General features: G+C 35.6%; 1 pseudogene; it reads right to left on the bottom strand.

Moving 5' to 3' along the window:
- Positions 1–11,454: 11,454 nt before the first annotated feature.
- LOC128627359 (60S ribosomal protein L37a-like) lies at positions 11,455–11,771 on the bottom strand (annotated as a pseudogene).
- Positions 11,772–13,527: the final 1,756 nt, after the last annotated feature.

Genomic DNA, 13,527 nt, shown 5'->3' with positions numbered 1-13,527 from the left:
ATCCAATGTTTAATATAAAATAAGTCAAAGAAAAACATATTTCGCTTCCCAATACTTAAGAAATCAAATAATATAATTCAATGATTTCTGTTGAGAAAGTTTGGCTATACATTGGTACATGAAAATTTTCTCACTAAATGAATCTGAAATGTCTCTCTATGAGGGAATTATAATGAGATTCTATTAATAGGAGGAGGTTTTGGAGTTAAAAGAATAAGATTCATATATTATAAGTAAGATCAATGGCCAGTAAGACAAAAACCAAGAAATATTCCAAGTATGTGACTACAGACTTTGAAAAAAAAGCAGAAACTCAAGTCAAATTGATCTGAAGATAATGTCAAAGATGTTAAATTGGCACACTGCTTGAGAACGTACACAGCATTTGATTGATTGAAATGGAATACCACATAGAACCATGTTGGACCACGCGAGCAAACACTTATTTTACAGAAAATGACATGCAGGGTGCCCTCTGACCACGCACCGTGGACCCATTAAACACCCCACAGTCCCAGGCACTGTCACACTGTGAGAGCAGTGAAACAGACCTTTGAAGGCTACCCGTGACGCCTCAGCTTGGAGACAACACCTTGCGAGCGTGGGAAGCTACCCTTCAGTATGTGGTGCGCACCTGGTGGCAGGAAGCTCGGATTGCTTGATGGATTCTTTATCTCAGGGATGCCTGGAGCTGTGGGACTGACAGGTGGCTAAAATAAAAATAAAATGTAGCAAGTGGATGTTTTCAATGATCTGTTACACTCTGAAAGTCCCCTGAAGGTACACTGTACTGGGCTGTTTGCATTGTTTTCAGTTTGTACTACCTGCGGGGTATAAGAACACCTCAGTGGATTTCTACCTTGGTTTTCCTGAAACCAAAGTAAGTTGCATATATCTTGGTAGTTCATAATCCCAAAAGGAAGTACACTCTGTGCAAAGAATCCAGGAAGGTGTGCCTGAATGTTTTGAAACTTTGTTTTCTTATCCTTTGTTTTGCATGCTGTATCATACATATCTTTTACCATTATTGAAGCCTACGCGAGTACACTTTGTGGATTCTCAACAATTACTTGTTTCTAAAGGATTTCTGCACATTGTAAATTAACAAACATTGATAATAATTTGTCCACAAAAAGGGAGAATGCATGATCTGAGAGCCAAGATGTGAAACTTGAGTAGTGAGCTTACTCATAATGAGGCTTCAATCAACAGTAACTATTTTTTCATTCATTAATTAAGTGAATTAATTAATGAATGAATATTGAGGGTATATTAACAAACACTGTCATACAACATTGTGCAATGGAGATACTGCAGTGAGGGGCATACTATTCTGCACTCATAAAACACTAAATCTAATGGAGGGGTAGATATTAAACTACTTAAATTATTTTTAACTATTATAAGTGCTAAAAAGGCATTGTATTTATTATTTATTTTGTTCATTTTTATTACCAGTAACCATTGAAACTATGTTTTTCATCTTTTCCAGGCCACAGCATGATGTGTACATGACATGCATTCATTCATACTGCTTAATGTCCGTGTATGATATTTTAAGACCACAATATTCAAGCTTCAAAGTTATTTCTGTAAATGATCAAAAACTCTACATAATATTTTTGAGGAGCTGATGAAATTAGCTGATTTGCCAGCTGATTTTTGAGTTTCCTGGCCCTTTTGAAGCCCTTTCCGAAGAAGAAAACAACATAAGTAATGATGGCAAAATGTGAATTTAACCCAGAAATAAAATATCTGTATATTAAGTAAGGAATCCCATATGCTCAAACAAGCAGCTTCCACATAGCCTTAATCCTTCCTTAAAGAATGTTTATGACTATGATACAAATAAACTGTACTTTAATATGAGCAATTTTAAAAGAGAATGAAGGAGATTATACTGACCTTTGGAACAATATGGTTTCTATTTTTTTTTTTACTTTGGCTCCTCTTGTTTTATTTCTTGCTGTGACCTGGTGATAGAAAGACAATAGAGCAATTTATTATTTTTATTATACAACATTTCATATTACATAGAGGTATTGTCATTGAAAAAATTGGCTTGTGCCTCCAGATGCAATAACAAACTGACAGCTCTTATGATGAACTTCTTACTCACCACATTCCCGTGTCTGTTCTTCTAGTCCTTGGGTTACTGGAAACTAAAAACTACACAATCATATTCATTAGCAAACTAATCTGTGTTTATCAGACATTTCTGTTTCTGGCTTTATTCTAATCTGCTTGTCAGTCATAACTGCCAACAACTTACTGAGACAAATGGTAGCCTGTCACATTATTTGGAACCATATCATAAGATAGGTTTAGCACTAACTCACAAGACCAATTCAAAGGGCACAATTGTGTGACTGTAAATTATAGTGGAGGTCCTCACTGGAGTGTCTCTCATTTAATATTCAAAGTGCCATTTGCATTATTTTAACTCAAAAATATAATATTGTCCCATGACATGACATTTGCTAGAACTGTGCATGAAGCAATTTAGAAATTAGATAATAGGGCCAGAAACTTTAAAATAAAATTCCTAGCTTAACTAAAACATAATAAATCTGTCCCTTTATTATGGCATTTTAAATGTGCACCCAGTTTTTTACGACAGCACTATATAAAAATAAAGGGACTACAATCTGTTTTTTCTCTTTAACTCTTTTTTGTTATTATTATTGTTCTATTATACTTGTGCCACATTTTTCTTGTTGCTTTCCCCTGCCCTCCCCCACAACTACAATATGTTTTAAAGGTTCAACAAATGAGAGAACAGGGGTAATTAGGAAGTTTGCTAGGGATTTAAAATGTGACTATTTTAATGGCATTCAGCCATCCCCAAAGGAATCTGTGACAGAGAAAAAAATCTTTGGAGTTGACTTACCATCAATAAGTGAACAATCAAAAAGATTACAGATATTTTCATATTCCCTCAATGAAAATTTTCTGAAAAAATAAATTACCTCAAAAGATGCTTAAATCTTACACAGTTACACTTCTATGAGGACTGATCCAACATCCACTCAATTTTAGCTATTCAAATGCTTAACAATGCTTAAAAATATTATTTGCCATGCAGAAGCTTTTTATTTTGATGAGATCCCATTTGTTTATTCTTTCCTTTATGTCCCTTGCTCTAGGGGACATATCAATAAAAATGTTGCTGTGTGCAATATCTGAGATTTTCCTGCCAATGTTCTCCTCTAAGACTTTAATGGTGTCATGGCTTATATTTAAGTGTCTTATCCACCTTGAATTTATTTTGGTGTAAGGTATAAGTTGGTGCTTGAATTTCATTTTTTTTTGCACATAGCTATCCAGTTCTCCCAACACCATTTGTTGAAGAGACTATTTTTACTCCATTTTATGTTACTGCCCCCTTTGTCGAATATTAATTGACCATAGAGACTTGGGTTTATTTCTGGCCTCTCTCTTTTGTTCCATTGGTCTATGTGCCTGTTTTTATGTCAGTACCAGGCTGTTTTGATTACAGTGGCCTTGTAATACAGTTTGGTATCAGGTATTGTGATCCCTCCTACTTTGCTTTTCTTTTTCAAAATTGCAGGTGCTAAGAAAGCAGTATTAAAATAAAAAGAGAATCAATTGTATGGGAACACACATTTGCCAATGATTCCTCAGACAATGGTTTAATCTCCAAAATATACAAAGAACTCACACAACTCCACTCTAAGAAGACAAGCAACCCAATTAAAAAGTGGGCAAGGGACTTGAACAGACACTTCTCCAAAAAGAACATACAGAGGATCCAGAGTCACATGCAAAGATGCTCAATATAACTAGCTATCAGATGCAAATTAAAACCACAATGAGATACCACTTCATACCAGTCAGAATGGTCATCATAAACAAAGCAACAAAAACAAGGGTTGGAGAGGTTGTGGAGAAAAGAGAACCCTAGTTCACTGTTGGTGGGATTGCAGACTGGTACAACCACTATGGAAAACAGTATGAAATTTTCTAAGAAAACTAAAAATGGATCTGCCTTTTGACCCAGCAATTCCACTGCTAGGATTATATACTAAGAACCCTGAAACACCAGTTCAAAAGAACCCATGCACCCAAATGTTCATAGCAGCACAATTTACAACAGCCAAGAGTTGGAAGCACCCTGGGTGCCCATCAGTAAGTGAATGAATCCAAAAACTATGGTACATTTATACAATGGAATTCTATGCAGCAGAAAAAAAGAAGGAGCTCCTACCCTTTGCAACAGCATGGATGGAACTGGAAAGCATTATGCTGAGTGAAATAAGCCAGGTGGTGAAAGACAAATACCATATGATCTCACCTTTAACAGGAACCTAAACAACAAAACAAACAAGCAAGAAAAATATAACCAAAGATACTAAAACAGAGAACAGGCTGACAGGGATCAAAGGGGAGAAGGGAGGGAATTTCAGGGGAAAAGGGAAAGAAGGGTTTACAGGAACAATTATAAAGAACACATGGACAAAAACTAATAAGGGTGGAAATGGGAGGGAGGTGGGGAGCACTGGGGGGTGGGCTGAGATGGGAGTAAAAGACAGAAAACTGTACTTGAACAACAATTAAAATAAATAAATTTAAAAAACATTATTTGATTGAATTTCAGTACCACTTGCATAGTTTGCTCAATTACTTCTAAATAATTTAAATATTTTAATTTATTTTAATATATTTTTCTTCCCCTCGTTTCATTTTCTAAAGTTCAGTGATTATTATTGACTGGTATATACCACACTTTTAATTATTATCTGCCATTTTAAAAGAAATAATGTTTCTCCCCACAAAGAGATTCTTTAAAATACACAATACCTAAACATTGCCATTTTTCTCACTAACAGTGAAGTTATGAGTATCTGGACTGGGAAGTATAAACCACTGCCTGTGAAGACATTTAAGCATTCTAAGGCTTTAATATGAGTATATTTTAGAGAAGCAAAATGGGAACATTTCTTATTTAGGATAGTTAATGAGATTAAGAAGGAGGAATAAATCAAGATTTCTAGAATTAATTTGTTTAAAGTAGTCATTTTAGAAAAATTAACACAAATATGTATTCTGTTAAATTCAGATCCACAAAAATCATTTTAGAAAATGGAATACACCATTAAAATCAGCTGAATTTATTTTGAATTTTACATTGTGTATATCTGTTGATTTTGGTTATTTTTAAACTACAAGATACATTGAGATTCAATTTTATTCTTAATTTTATTTTAAACTTTAACTTAATTACATATCATTGATGCTCAATATTTCTTATTTGTGATTTTTATTCTGATAAAATGTATATTTTAATATATTTATTATAATTCAAGTTTTTCATAAAGTTCAGACATTTGATAACTTTTTTCTCCTTGGTGTCTTTATTTTTATTTTTAAAATCTTTAAAAATATATTTTATTGATTATACCATTACAGTTGTTCTATTCCCCCCCTTCATTCCCCTCCACCTTGCACACCCCTCCCCTACCATCCTCCCCTTTAGTTTATGACCACATGTCTCAAGTTCTTTAGATTCTATATTTCCCCTACTATTCTTGCCCCCCCATCTCTTTTCTACCTACTGTCTATGCTACTTATTTTCTGTACCTTCTTCCCCCTTCTCCTCCTCACACTTGCCTGTTGCTAACCCCCCATGTGATCTTCATTTCTATGGTTCACTCCTGATCTAGCTGTCCTCTTAGTTTGCTTTTGTTTTAGGTATGGTTGTTACTAACTGTCAGTTTGCTGTCCTTTCACTGTTCATATTTTTTATTTTCTTTTTCTTAGATAAGTCCCCTTAACATTTCATATAAAAAGAGCTTGGTGATGATGAACTCTGTGAACTTGATCTTATCTGAGAAGCACTTTATCTGTCCTTCCATTCTAAATGAAAGCTTTGACGGATAGAGCAATCTTGGATGTAGGTCTTTGGATTTCATGACCTGGAATACTTCTTTCCAGCCCCTTCTTGCCTGTAAGGTCTCTTTTGAGAAATCAGCTGACAGTCTGATGGGAATTCCTTTGTCAGTGACTATCCCCTTATCTCTTGCTGCTTCTAGGATTCTCTCCTTCATTTTGATCTTGGCTAATATAATTCTGATGTGCCTTGGTGTGTTCCTTCTTGGGTCCAACTTCTTTGGGACTCTGAGCTTCCTGGATTTCCTGAAAGTCTATTTCCTTTTCCAGATTGGGGAAATTCTCCTTTATTATTTGTTCAAGTAAGTTTTCCACTTGTTGCTCTTCCTCTTCCCCTTCTGGTGCCCTCATATTTCAGATGTTGGAATGTTTAAAGATGTCCTGAAGGTTCCTTAGCCTCTCCTCATTTTTTTGAATTCTTGTTTCTTCATCCTTCTCTGTTTGGTCATTTTTTTCCTCTTTCTGGTCCACTCCTTTGATTTGAGTCCCATTTTCCTTTCCATTACTATTGGTTTCCTGTGCATTTCCATTCATTCAATTAGTTTAGCCTTCATATGTTCCTCTAATTTGTGACTAAAATCAACCACTTCTATGAGCATCCTGATCACCAGTGTTTTGAACTGTGCATCTGAAAGTGTGGCTATTTCTTCGTGGCTTAGATTTATTGGCTCTGGGGCTCTGAGTTGTTCTTGAGCCATGTTTTGATCTGTTCATGCCTGTATGTATGAGGAGCAGAGCCTTAGATGTTCACCAGGTCACGGCCACCCAGGTCACTGGTTTGTGACGCTGTATGTGGGGGCAGGGTCAGAGAGGGACAATGGAGGTCCCCTCTGCCGCTTCCCACCACTGCCTCGGGGGCCTGTGCAGTTTGTCGTCTCACTGCTCACTCCTTCACAGGTTTATCTGCCCACTAGTGTGTGACCGTGATCAGCCCTCAGTGGGTCCACCGCCTTGCGCCCTCAGTGGGTCCAAAGCTTTGTGCCCTCAGTGGGTCTGCCCGCTTCTCCACACCTGGGATCCACCCAAGGCTGCTGGCACACGCACGTGGGTCGCTCGCTCTGTTCAGTCCAATGGTTCTTTCCTGCTCAACCCCACTCTGCTGCTGTCTCTGCCCCTCTTGCAGGTTTGGCTGAAGGGTTCGTTGTTGTCAGACTTCCATGTAGTTCAATTTTCTGTGGTTTGGCTGCATTTTTGTTGCTAAAACTTTGTTGTTTTTAAACTTGGTTTAAAACCAAGAAGGTGCAGTGCTTCCACCTACGCCTCCATCTTGGTGGAAGTCTCTGAAAACTTTTTATTAGTAATTGTTGGCTGAGGGGTTTAAATCATCAAAGTATGTTCAATATAATTTGTCATGTTACCAAATAAAAATTCTATGTATTAAAATATTTACATAGAGTGATTTTCTATCAATTTTTTTCTGGTTTTCTCTGCTGATTTGAAATAAAAAGTAGCAATTCCCAGATATCACATTGTGTCTCTAGCATATTCAGGCCCCATGACTTGTTTGCTAGAAGAAATTTCTAAACAAGATTAAATCAGCATCATTTATATTCACATATATGCACTAACTTTTGTTTCATTAAGTATTGAAAAGAACATACACAGATTTTTTCCTCTTGTGACCTAAATAGGACTTGCATATACTTAAAATTGATCTCTTAAAAAAAGATCAATATATCTTTGACCTTTGTGAAGAAGTAAAAATCATGATAGAAATATATTTGGAGTTCCAAACAATTATTTGCTCATAAGACTTAAGTTTTTTTTTCCAGTAAAATTTTTCTTTCAATTCTCTTCACAAGAATAATCAGATTAATGATTAATGCAACTGCTGCCTGTTTGGCACTTTTTCTATAAAGCCCTGAATTTGATGGCTCTCATAAATATGGTTTTTAGTAGCTACTTCCACCTAGAGGAATAATAATATGCAGAAATTTCAAGAAACATATGACATACTCTCTGAGGTAGACATAAATTTTAAAACAATCCATTCTGTTATGCAAGATAAATGAGAGGAAGGTTTTTGGGGAAGACAGTGATGGATGCTGAATACTATCAAGATTTGCCTGAGTAGTAGTTACTGAAGATTTCTGATTTTGTCTTGAAACTGAAATTTCTAGAACTAATACTAAAAAAATCCTGTAGAATTACAAAAGTAACATCACAGTTCATAAAGAGATAAATATGTTTTGAATATCTGCCATTTTTAATCTGTCTTTATCTCTTTACTTTTCCATTGGTCTAAAGTGTTCAAATGTTGAGCATGGTAAATGAAGGGTAACATTTAACACACTTTAAGTCACAATTTTATCAAGCAATAAAATTGCCATAGAGTATAAACACATGAACACATGCATGCCTTTACTGGTGACTGGCCATTGGTGCATGCATTGGTGACTGGCAAGAAGTCACCAGTGAAATCATTGACTTTGCAAGTTTTTTGTTCTAAAGAGTTAACAGCGGGACTCAGACTGCTATTGGTATAAAGGCTGCTCATAAGGTTTGCCCTTGGCTGGCGTCTGGGAACTTAACTTTAAAGTGAATAAGAATCAACGGGCAAGTGAAAACATAGATTGTGATTCCGTAAGTTTAATTTTTAATTTGTTTAATTTTAACTAAGTTTATCTTAGTTAAAGGATATGACATTGGTGAATAAGATTATATAGGCTTCACGTGCACAGTCCTGTGGTACATCATGTACATATTGCATTGTGTGCCCACCACCCAAAGTCTACTCTTCTTGTTTCACCATATACTTAACCCTATTCGCCCTTTACTACCTTTCCACCCCATTGTTGCCTCATCTGTGAGTTTTTGTTTGCAGTTTAAATTTTTTACAGCTTTACTTACAATTAATATACAGTACACTTGACATATTTAAATTATATACTCTGGTAAATTTTAACATATTTATATATCACCAAAATCAACACCATGTCATATCTCAAATTTCTTCTTACCACTTTAGAGTGGTCCTTTATTCCATTTAGTGCCTCAACCCTATCCTCACTGATCTGCATTTTCGAGAGTTGTATATAAACTAAATTGTACATGTGCACTTTTTGCCACGATTTGTACTATTTTTATTTGCTGTCTTCTATTTAGTATAATTATTTTGAGATTCATGCACATCATATGTGTCAATAGCTTATTCCTTTTTACTGTTAAGTAATATTCCATTGAATTAATATGCCACAATTTGTTTATCAATTCTCTGGTTGATAAAATCTGTTTTTTCCTAGATTTTTAATATTATAAAAATATCTATGAACATTTATGTTTAAGTCTTTGTAAGGAAATGTGGTTTTACTTTTCTTAGGTAAATACCAGGGAAGAAATGCAGATAAGTGTATTTTAAACATTTTAAGCAATTCCCAAGCTGTATGTCAGAGTGGTAGTAGTATTTTATATTCTGAGTGGTACATGAGAGTTATAGTTGCCTTACAAACTTCAACATTTGGTATGGTCAAAGTGTTAATTTTAGCCATTTTGGTGTGTGTACTGATACCTCTTGTAGTTTTCATTTTTGTTATTTTTTAATATAATCTTTATTGTATTTTTCCATTAACATTTAGTCCCCTTATATTCCTTCTCTCCAGCAACAATCATCACGCCATTGTTGTCCATGTCCATGAGTCATTTTTCCTTTTTGCTCCATCCCTCCACCTCCTAACCCCGCCCCCACCACTAGCTGTCATCCTGCTCTCCATCTATGAGTCTGTCCCCATTTTCTTGTTAGTTCACTTTGTTCATTAAATTCCACATATGAGTGCAATCATATGGTATTTGTCTTTCTCTGACCAGCTTATTTCAGTTAGCATAATATTCTCCAGGTCCATTCATACTTTCAACAAAAGGTAAAATTTTCTTCTTTTTAGTAGTCCAAGTGTCCATCAATAAATGAATGAATAAAACAACTAGAGGACATACAGTGGAACACTACTTGGCCATAGTTTTCATTGTCATTTCCCCAATGACAAATAAAGCTAAGAATGTTTTGATATTCTTATTTTCCATCCGTCTAAGTTGACTCCTGTCATAGTAAAATACCACAAACTGGGTGACTTTAAAAACAAATTTATTCCTCACAGTTCAGGAGGCTGAGAAGTCCAAGATCAAGATGCCAAATGACCAGTTTCGAGTGAGAGCACTCTTTCTGACTTGCACGTAATAGTTTTCTTGCTGTGTCTTAACGTGGTGGAGGAAGAGCTTGAGATCTCTGATATCTCGTTTTCTAAAGATACTAATCCAATCAGGTCAGGCCTTACCCTCATCATCTCATTAAACCTTAACTACTTATTCTTAATACAGGCACACTGAGAATTAAAATGTCAACATCAGAATTTAGAAGGGATACAGTTCAATCCACATAATATTTTTAGTGAATATGTCCTTTGCTTAATAATGAGATATGCATTTTGCAAATATTTTCTTCCAGTCTGCACTTATCTATTATTAATGGTCTCTATTGAGGAGCCAAAAGTTGAAATTTTCATCAATAATGCATTGAATTTTTTTATAAATCCTACTTTTTGTGTTTATTTTAAAAATATACTCCAAACCCAAGGTTTTTAAGATGTTTCTGTATTTTCTTCCAGAAGTTTTAGAGTTTTAAATCTTACATTGAATCCTATGATTAATTTTGAGTCAGTTTCTGTGTATGTGTAAATGAGGTAATTGTGGGCTTTGTTTTGTTTTGTTTTTGCAAAAGTCCTCTAAATGTTCCTCTAATCATTTAAATACATTATCTTTCCAATTGAATCAATTTCACATTTTTGTCAAAGCTCAATAGACACTGAGATGTAGCCCTATTTGTGAGCTCCATCTATAATTTTTGCATAGCCAGATAAATTTAAAATCCTCTTGCCAATCGTTTTGAAAAATTCATTGTGATTTTGATTGGAATTATATTGAATTGATAGATCAATTGTCTGAGAATAAATATCTTAACAATTTAAGTCTTTCAACATGTAAACACGGTGCATCTCTTCCTTTATTTATGTCTTTTAATTTCCCCCTGTATTGTTTATATTTTTCAGTCACAAGTCCTGCATATATTTTGTTAGACTTATTCTTATGGATCTTATATTTTCTTGCATTTATAAATATTTAAAAAATTAATTTTGGATTGTTCATTGATAAGATATAAAAATACTATTGATTTTGGTTTGTTGATGTTATATGTTGCAGCCTTGCAAAACTCAGTTAATTCTAGGAGTTTAAACTCTGTCTTGCTAACTCTTTTCACTATGGTCTCTCTGGACTCTTAGCTCTGAAATATGCCAGGCTCTGCTTTTGGTTTCCTTTCTCTGGAACATGGCCTGGAATGTGTCTCTAAGCAAAAAGCCACAGCAATCAAACAATCACTGGGTTAACTCAAGATTGACAGGTTTTATCTTTTGGTAATTTAAAGATGTTGCTTTACTGTCCTTTGCTTACTTTTTCCGTTTGTTTTTGACAAGAAATATATTGTCATCCTTATCTTTGTTACTCTGTAAATCTAACATCTTTATTCTGGCTGCTTTTATGATTGTCTTTTTATCATCAGTCTTTTTTAACTTTGTTACTTAAATTAACCCATTTATTGTAGCAATGCGTCAAATTGTGGAGCTTCTGCTGGACTTTCAGTTCCTTCAGCCTTCTGATGGCAGACTTCACTGTGGCAGCAGAAGGGACTGTTTCCATGCAGGAGTCACCAAGCCAGACCCCCACAGCTCGCCTCTTCATCTTGGTTTTGCCACAGAAGGCGCAAGTGTACTTGGCATGCTGGCTGATCTAACTTTTCACCATTTTCCTGAGGGAGGCGACATATGGGTGCCCTACTGACTAACAATTCCAACCTTCTTGGTGAGTTTAGCCATGTTGCTGCAAACTAGGTTGGAACCCAAGACCTAAGCAGACCCAAGTTTTTATAACCAGTTTTGAAAAAATTGACTGTGATGTGCCTTATTGAAGTTTGCTTAATATTTCTTGTGCTTAGATGAGGTTTGCTGAGATTCTTATATTTGGATATTATTGAGGTTTTTCACATTCGAAAGATTTTGACTTATTTCTCTTAATTTTTTTTTTGTCCCAGAGGTCACTTGGTGATGTTTATTTTTTAAATGTATGTCTATATTTCCCTTTAATATATTGCTGTGACTTAAAAGACATTACATTTTATCTTGTATTTTCTAGTCTGTCTTTAATCCCACTCAGTGTAGTTTTCATCTTAGGCCTTGTAGTTTCCTTCACTTGAAATAAGATTTGGTCTCTTTATATCTTCCTTTGCTCTACATCATTTCTGAACATATATAATATAGTCCTAATAGCTGTTTTAATGGTCTTCTCTACTATTGTGTCTGTTCTGCATTCATTTTGATTGGTTTATTTCTGTTTTTTTGTTTGTTTGATTGTTTTGGTTTGGTTTGGTTTGGTTTTAGTTATGGTTCTCTAGTCCTTTATATGCTTGTACCATAGGCCAAAGACCTCAAAGATCCCTGCCTCCATTATTCACTTCCTCATATGGCCCCAGGCCCTGAGTGTGTGCTGGCCTAATGCCTTGCTTTTAACAAACCAAAAACAGCTAAGCGATAGAATGTCACTTCTCTGGTTAAGATACAAGAGATTGTAATGTCTGTCTTGCTAGCAAACGCTCTTTACTGCCTTCTTCACTTCCATGTTTTGAAGAATCAAGTCCCAATGTTGCAGCCACCTACGCAGCAAAAAAAGTGGTAGCAGATTCTACCCAACAGACTGAGGCCAACAATTCAACAGTTGCCTGCAATCTATTGTTCTGAATCCTGCTAATAATCATGTGAACTTGGAACTTTTCACATGATCTGTTCCCTGGTTGTGCTTTAAGATAACTGGGCCTAGCAGACAGCTTCTTAGCTTATGAGAGAACCTGAAGGGGAGCCCCTAACTGCACCATGACTGGATCGCTGGCGTATAGGAATAGTTCTGCATGGGAGACATTGTGAAATTTACATTTGTTGATGTATTCCTATGAATATTCTTCAGCTTTGTTTCTGAACAAAGATGCTATCACATTTCTTACAAAAAGCTTGATCCTTTTGGGTTTTGCTTTTACGATTTTTTTAGGTAGGATCAGGACAGTGCTCAGTCTAGGACTATATTGTCTCCAGTAATGAACCAGTTTTAACATTGCACCAAATGAACCATTAAATTTTGCAGTCTGGCTGGTGGTAATAAGAAGTAATACGAGCACTGTGTGACCACCTCCTGGATAGTTCTCTCTCCGACCTCAAGGATTGTCATCATATGTATAAGTACACTAGTACTCAGCTGCACACTGGAGGGTAACTCTCAACTATTAGATGAAGGCTGCACCCACATCATACCTTAGGTGCACAGACTTGAAATTATGCTGCATGGAGTCTCCCAAAGGACCTCGGAGGGACTGAACCACAGCTACCACAGGGAATACCCACTAATTATGGGCTTTATATCTTGCCCTCTCTTAGTTCAAACTACCAGCATGTCATGAAATTTGCACTCACATCATGTCCACTGTCTTTTTATAAGATGTTGCAACCTAAGACAAACGCTTATGTTACTATTATGTTTAGTTTTATCTCCAGAAATGATCATTGTTTCACCGATTATTTTATGTTT

The sequence above is a fragment of the Artibeus jamaicensis genome, unplaced genomic scaffold (assembly GCF_021234435.1).
Source record: "Artibeus jamaicensis isolate MK-2021 breed Jamaican fruit bat unplaced genomic scaffold, CSHL_Jam_final contig_387, whole genome shotgun sequence".
Lineage (NCBI taxonomy): Eukaryota > Metazoa > Chordata > Mammalia > Chiroptera > Phyllostomidae > Artibeus > Artibeus jamaicensis.
Note: the sequence above shows the minus strand (reverse complement) of the source record. Positions and strands in the feature narration are given on the sequence as shown.